Raw genomic sequence first — 8,521 nt, forward strand, 5'->3', positions numbered from 1 at the left:
TAAAACTCATACACATTAGAGAGCTCCATGAAACAACATTGGCACTCATTACCAAACTTAGAAAAGTCTATGGATTTGTCATTTGCATTGTCACAATAGCATATTTGTAATAATAAGAATGACAATACTAAAGCGTTTTTTTTTTTTTTTTTGAGTATTACTGACTCTGTTACAATGTAGTATCTGTTCATAGCTACTTTCTCAACCTACTGAAGCACAAAGAGTCAACAATTGCCTCCATTGAGGCTCGAACCCACTCCCATCATCCATGTGGGAGTGTAAACGGGACACCGGGTGCCACTCTAAAGCGTATTTAATTTGAAGCATTCACAAGTTTGGATGTTTGATACTAACTCATCTTAACCTCAATAATGTTTAAATGGTAAAATTTTTGAGTTCATCATAATCTTAATTTCATCATACCATAGATTACATTTGAACCTTAATAAATAATATATTATATACTTAAAACAAAATACCCCATCTTATTGTGCAAGTCTCGATCTTAAACAATAACCCGAAAAAATAAAAAAATCTCCAGAATCCACCTTAAAAAAAAAAAGTCTTTGAAATTCTTGCCTACAAAAGCGAAATTCTCTTGCTTACACCCAACCCGACAGAATAGTGAATGGGTAAATCACAGTAACACATCAGTCTATAAAGTAGTAAGATCAGTACATGATATCCACAAAAAAAATCACTACGTTGAATGTAAGAACCAATTGAGTCAAATATTTAGAATCATATCCTAGCAACCATCACTAATAGCAGCCTTTCAGACTTATCCATAAAGACAAAGATGGCTCCTACTACAGGCATGGAGACCTGAAGACAACACCATATATATAATGTGAAATCAGTCGAGCCAAAAATGTTGTCGGTAAGAACTTAGTAAGAAGGTGGATGACCGGTTTAGATGGTGTGGCCGACACAAGGGGAAAGCAAATAAACATCCGTCCAAATCTAATTCATAATATAATGGAAAATTGTAATTTATGTCCCTCCATAATATGTTAATTATCATGTGATTTATAAATTATTAATGGTGTGAATGTTGCTTTTCAATTTTTAAAACAGTACATATATTGTCCCATATCCATTTTAAAACGACATTGTTTTAAACCCAGGTCCGTGACTGGAAGGGGCAATACATGTATCATTTTAAAAATTGAAGGGCAACATTTACACCTCTAACAATTCAAGAATCATATTGATAATTGACATATTATGAATGAACATAAATTATAATTTTCCCTAATATAATAATATCTTCGTAACGTTTTTAATCGTATCATTCTTAGTTACATATTATTCAATGAGCGACACCAAATAATACAAGTAATTATAGTCTATTTCCACCAACTACATTAGACTCTTGATTTCAAATGAATAAGATGTTTCTTTAACTAATCAGTTAGATTGACTTCATAGAAAACTTACCACACTAAGGGGATAGTTTGGAAAGTAAGAAAATGAATTATGAAAAATATTTTCTAAAAATGAGTCATTTTCGGGAAAATGAATTCATTTTCGGTGTTTGGACGTACTCTGAAAAACTGTCAGTGTTTGGTTCGTTTTCTGAAAAATGAGTAGAAATGTATAATTATATATTTTTTTATTTTATTTAAAATATAAAAATATATAAACTAATAATATTTATTAGAAATTAAAAAAAAATTACAAAAAAAACGTCGCACGTAGCCATTTTTTGTTTCCGGAAAATAACTTTCAGATTCTTTGTCCGAAAGTCATTTTTCGGAAAAATGAGCTCATTTTCTGTAGTCAACGAAAAATGTATTCCGTTGACCATATTTTCTAGATGTTGCCAAACACCAAAAACCCGAAAATAATTTTCGGAAATCATTTTCTGGATTACCAAACACACCCTAAAATGTAATAGTAGAATGTAATAGTAGAGGGGGGTGAAATCCCACATAATCTCAAGGTTCATATAACAGAAGATGGATAGATATGATTTTGTGAATTATAATATTCCAAACTCTATAGACTGCTATTGGACATGCACCTATAAAAAATACTCCGTAAATAAAAAGATAAATAAACCTGACTATAATGAATCATGCTTTTGTAATTCATCTTTTCCTTTTCTTTAATAGTATTGACCTATGAGGCAACCAAACTGACTTTTAATCCCTAGCGAAGTTGACATTCAAAAGAAGAAGCGTCCAGGTACTTTCCACGAAGCTACGTATGTATGTATAACGTAAGTACAAGATAATTGTATTTATACATTACTTTACTAAATATCCACGACGGATACCTAAAGCGCTTAGAGTGAAGTCCACGTTATGATTTTAAGTGATAAAGGAACACAATGAGATAAATTAATTTAGATTGTCTATACGTGGCAAACTCAAACCAAAAATACCAATAAGAAATTTAGAACTTTATAATTACCAAACCAATTATTCAACCAACTCGTCTATATACTAATTTATGTATATAGTACTTGTAGGTTATACTAGTATGTATTGTATCATTTTAATTTCGTCATAATATGTCAGTTATGATTTATTCAAGGTACGTTTGGTTCAAAATTGGAATTGTAATTAGAATCAAATAGTAGGTAATTGTAATGGATTTAAGTGAAAGAAACTCTTTGAGGGCGTTTGGTTCAAACATTGAAATCGGAATGGTAATTGGAATCAAATACTTGGTAATGGTAATATGTTTAAGTAGAAGAAGTCTTTTTGTTTGGTAGCCGGACCTTATTGGACACAAATCTAAATCATCGATTCATCGATATGCAAGATTCTTACATGGAGCATGGTTCTCGATCATGAGAACTAGACCCTACGGGTTCTGATGCGAAGGATCTCTCAAGTAAAAGATGGGGTTAGATCTGGGCCGTTGATCAAATCTAGATCAACGACTCAAATAAATGAAAATTTAAAAAAAGAAAAAAAAAGGCGTTGTTATAAACTCAAGATGTACTATTGGTGCTCATCTCTTCAATTCTCTTTTGTGTTACTTTGGCAATGTCCATTAAGTGATTGTTGAAACATGATTGGAAAAGGATAGTGGTTGTGTTTTGGAACTGCAAAACCAAAAAAAAAAAAAAAAAGTGCTTCCTCAATTAAAGAAGCAAACTATAAGAGATGGTGCACCTTAAGAAGGAAAACAACGCACCTAAAGCTTTTGACTGGCTCACCTTAAGAAAGAAAACCACACACACCTAAAACTTTAGATTGACGCACATTAAGTATCAACAACTGATGCACCTTAAACATACAACACAGAAACTACGCACCTTAAGCACAAAAATCACACACCTTAAATTCGACCTAGATGCACAAAAATTAAATTGTCACCGCATTTTTTTTAATCTGTGTTCAATCTGGGATGTTGATTTTGATTAGATCAATGGTTGAGATTAAACCCTCTCTTTTACCTGAAACATATTACTGTATGTATTTGATCTCTATTATATATATATATATATATATATATATATATATAGGGTCATGTTCAGGTGTGGCCGCGCCTTCTCGTGCGGCCGTGCGGTTTACACCACTCAATGTTAAGAAATGCACCACTCAATATTAAGAAATGCACCACACAAATAACATTGAGTGGTGCATTTCATATTAAGAAATTCATTTTCATTGTGGTGCATTTCGTAACATTGAGTGATGCATTTCTTAACATTGAGTGGTGTAAATCGCACGGCCACACGGGAAGGCGCGGCCACATTTGAATAGAAATATATATATATAAGTTGCTTGTTAAATACATAAACAATGACCATTTTATTTTTAATTTCATTGTTCAAAAGTATAGGATGAGAAGAGTAATGAATTTTATAACTAGTAAAAGATTTGAATCTAATAGTATAATAGTAAAAGTAGACAAGTAATACATATGATAATGAGTATATCAAATCTAATAGTAGAACACAAAAGTTACCAACTAAAGGCCATCTCAATATTTGGTCAATAGTTCTGTCAATAATCCAACTTGAATAGTAGTATTCAATGTGGATAAGTAATATAATACATATACATTCAAAATGAATAGTCGTGTGGGAAGCCAACACGATTATATTTGTTTAATAAATGATCAATATATGCATACATTTCTCTTAGCTTCTGACAATTATAATACAATACATTGTTAGAGGTATATAACAAGAAAATTTTTACAATGTCAAAAAGCTAAGGTAACATGCATGCAGCAGTGCAAAGTTTTATAGATTAATAGAATCTACGAGTTATGAAATATTTATGAGATATAATTGATAGATAATAAAGTAAAGTAATACAATGTGATATTATTGATTGTGATAGTAAAGTCAAGTGCAATTTCAAATTATAAATGAGCTCGAAAGTCTCTAATTAGGTCGAGAAATGTGCTAAATTAAAGTCTAATTAAGAAATTAGGTTTTCCTTCAAGCAGGTGGAGTATAGTATTTATAGAGTTAGAACAAGAGACACATATCAAAAATCTATTGACAAGGCTAACGTGACAGACAACTATGGACGGCTCTAGTCGACCATGACACAAATCAAGCGTTGATTTGGCTCCCATGATAGGTGTGTCGTTCTTAAAGTCATGGCGCAAATAAATTCCCACAACATATTTTGATTTTATTGCAAAAAAGAAAATGAAAAAATAAGAATAAAAGTTCACTTTTTCTGAATTAATCAAAATAAATTAACCGCTAATTATAAGTAAAAAAAAAAAGGTGAGAGTGCGCGTAAGTATTATTGTTGCATAATTGATATAGTTGATGACAGGCATATATATAGGTTGTCAATTCAAGTTTGGTTGAATGGGTAGTTGGTTAAAATTTTTGCGTTTCACGAAGAGGAAACCTATAGTAGGTAGTATTGAATGTGTTAATAACAGTTTCGGAGACTACCACATATGACTCAGTATGAAAACATTATGGGAATTGAATACTCCTTCAAACCCGATCAATTAAGCACAACATGCATGCATATATAGCTCCTGTACTGTATGTCATGTTCCTTGCCTTTTAGCAATTGAAGAAATTAAAGCCCAGATTGCGACAAACAAATTTGACTTTCAAAATTCATAATTATTGTCCCGTCTCGTCTTCTCATCTCCAAATGTAAACTCCTCCGATCCGTGTAAAATCAAACATTGGAGCAGGCATCAATATATATACACTGTACTGTACAAAATAATCTTATTTACAAAAATATTAGCCTCACTCTCATTTTATTTATAGTAGTCCGTAGTCCTATTATTCATTCATACTATAATATACAGTATAAATGATTAACAAAAACAACCATTATTAACCAAGCGAATCATCTATTCGGAAACTAACTTTAAATTTTTTAAATGTGTAATAAAGTTAGTATAGTTCACATAGTTGTGTGGACCATTCCCTCAAATGATGTACATTCATTATATAAATAATTTAATTTTAATATATTAAAACTGTACATTGTTCTCCCATTTAAGCTGACCTTAGACTTGCACCCCTCCAAAAGTGCAATGGAGATTACTAGTTTAGGCCATGACTCTTCATGATCGGCCATTAATGACCGTGTCAAGGTATTTTTAAAAATGTACATTGTATTAAGGAAAAATTATATTATTTAAGTATTGAAAATACATTATTTTATATAATATATATTCAGTACACGAATAATATAATTTTAATATATTAAAGATATCATTTTTGTTATAGTCCACGTAGCTATGGACATAGTTCACACAATCATTTTCGTTTGAATGACTAGTAGACTAAGTTTCAATAAATTGAGTTTTTGAATTCAATTGGGTCGACATAACCTAACCGATCTTTCATCAGATCGAATTGAGTCACGTCTAATTATTGGTCAACAATATTGAAAGGTAAATTCAAAGGGAAAATAACTTATTTTCTTATTGTGACTAAAACAATTATATTTGGGCAATTTATATCGTGGACCGAGTGTACAATACATTGTGTACCTCAATCCAAAACGACGTCGTTTTTTGAACTTTTTAATTAACAATTTTTTTTTTAAATTTCATTTCCCGTCGACCGTTAAACTTATAAGATGAGTTCTGTATATGTTGTAATGATATTCTGTGTACCCTGTTTTGACATTCTGTGCATTCTGGTCACAATTTCTGTACATTTATCTCAATTACGTATGTTAATCACTTGAGTAGTGTAAGATGAGTTATGCGTGGGTTCTGATGTGTTTGTGTATTTGGTGTTGTCATTTATGTACATTATGGTTATGAATTATGTGTATTATGGTTATGAATTATGTGTGTTAACCATTAGAATAGTGTAAACACTAAGATCAGTTATGTGTATATGTGTGACAATTTTCTGTTTGACAATCTGTGTATTCTTTACACGGATTATGTGTATGGTATTGGAAATCAATAATGTATATAATTATATACTATAATACACATAATCATAAGCCTAAGTATTATCATTTCTGTTCCATGAGACATGCCATTCAAATCATTACTGTACAGAATTATATATTAGAATACACATAATCATAAGCCTAAGTATTACCATTTATGTTTCATGAGACATGGCATTCAAATCATTAATGTACAGATTATATATTAGAATACACATAATCTCTGAATAGAATACACAGAATTACACATAAGAATACACAGAATTACACATAACGAGAATTGGACGGACAGAACGATGCCCATCGCGCGTCAACTCCCCACTAACTTAGTTAAACGACGTCGTTTCAGACCAGGGTCCACAGTGCCCTATAGACCCTGGTCCACGGTATAAGGATTGTTATATTTGGGGTCATCACTCATCACAATCAATAATATTTTGGGGGTGTTTAGCAAACGGCTGATAGCTTATAGCTGATAGCTTATAGCTGATAGCTGGTTGGTTTAGCTAGTAGTTGATGGCTGATTGCGTTAATTGGTTTCACCAACTGGTTGTATTAGCTGGTTATAAAAAACTGTTTGGTAATTAGCTGTTTACTAGTAGCTGATTGAATGTAAAATGACATTTAAGGGTATTATTATTATTATTATTATAAAATAACAAACACACCACCCATTTAAAAGTAAATCCCATTGATTTCAAAGGATAAAATAGTCAATATACCCATTGTTCCCAACCAGCTGATACAAAAAGCTACATTCATTAGCTTTTCAATTTTCAGCTTATTAGCCCAATAAGCCAATGCCAATAAACCATTTACCAAACACTTCAAAATAGCTTATTGGTTGGTCAAAAAGCTAAACTTGGTCAAATAAGCTAAAGAGTTAATACCACAAATGGTCCTCTGACTATTGAGCTAGTACTCATTTTAGTCCTCGACTTTCAATTCGACCACAAATGGTTCTCTGACTTTCATTTTTAACCACAAATAGTCCTCTTGTTAAAATTTCTGTTAAATAGGTGTTAAATCTATGGGTAATATCGTCAAATTGATTAATACTATTATAATTACTTCTTTTTGAGAATTACAAGACAACATAATTAATTTCAAACATTAATAAACATTAAGTTAATAAATATAAAAACAAAATGGATGTGACAAATCACATAAATGAACAAATTAAATAAAAATTCATGATTAATGTTCGTAATTTGTATTTGATTAATTATATTAATTCAACGGTGGCAAACTGGCAACCTTCAGTTGTGTCCCAAACAAAATGTTTGATCGATTAATGAAGAGTGGAAACTATTAATCGGCCATGTATGAACAACCATGAAAATGATGGGAGCAAGGATTTTGAAAAAAAAAAAAAATTCCGCCATTTTAATCTGTTGGTTAAACTAAAAACATATATATAGCTATAATATTAAATATTCATTTTGTACGCATAATTACGAGAATAAGGTGTATTGTCTTTTTATTTAAGAGTATTTATATTTGTTAATTGTTTCAATTATGCTTGTTGGTGATAAATTCTAAACATTTTTTATTTTATAACCATTATATATCAATTTGACGATAATACCCCTAAATTTAACACATACTTAACAGAAATTTTAATAAAGGACCATTTGTGGTCAAAAATAAAAGTCAGAGGACCATTTATGGTCGAATTGAAAGTTGAGGACTAAAAGGAGTACTAGCCCAATAGTCAGAGGATCATTTGTGGTATTAACTCTAAGCTAAAATTTGGCTTATAAGCCAATAACCAAACACCCCCTTTACCCCTTCCCGGATGCATTAATCTTGTGTATAATGATCAACTGAGAGTTGTTTGCGATCGTCTCATTCTTAAGACGGTGTAGACTGTTTTATTTTTGTCGCTCAGCCTGGTTTCTCCTTCCCTTTTAATAATAATAATATTTTTGCTTATGGGCTATGCATAATATAACAATTTTGGGCCTACGTCATGGGCCATGCCTAGTAAGCAACTCTTGCTGCGCATTTCTTGAGCCTATTTATACTGGGCCTACAAGTCCAAAAGTGTGTGTGTTTTTTTCAAGGTTACTCCATCATACAGACACAAAGTAATATAATACGGAGTATTCAATAAGAGTTTTTTTTTTTTTTTTTTTTTTTTTTTTTTTTTTTTT

Source organism: Ipomoea triloba, chromosome 11 (genome assembly GCF_003576645.1).
Source record: "Ipomoea triloba cultivar NCNSP0323 chromosome 11, ASM357664v1".
Lineage (NCBI taxonomy): Eukaryota > Viridiplantae > Streptophyta > Magnoliopsida > Solanales > Convolvulaceae > Ipomoea > Ipomoea triloba.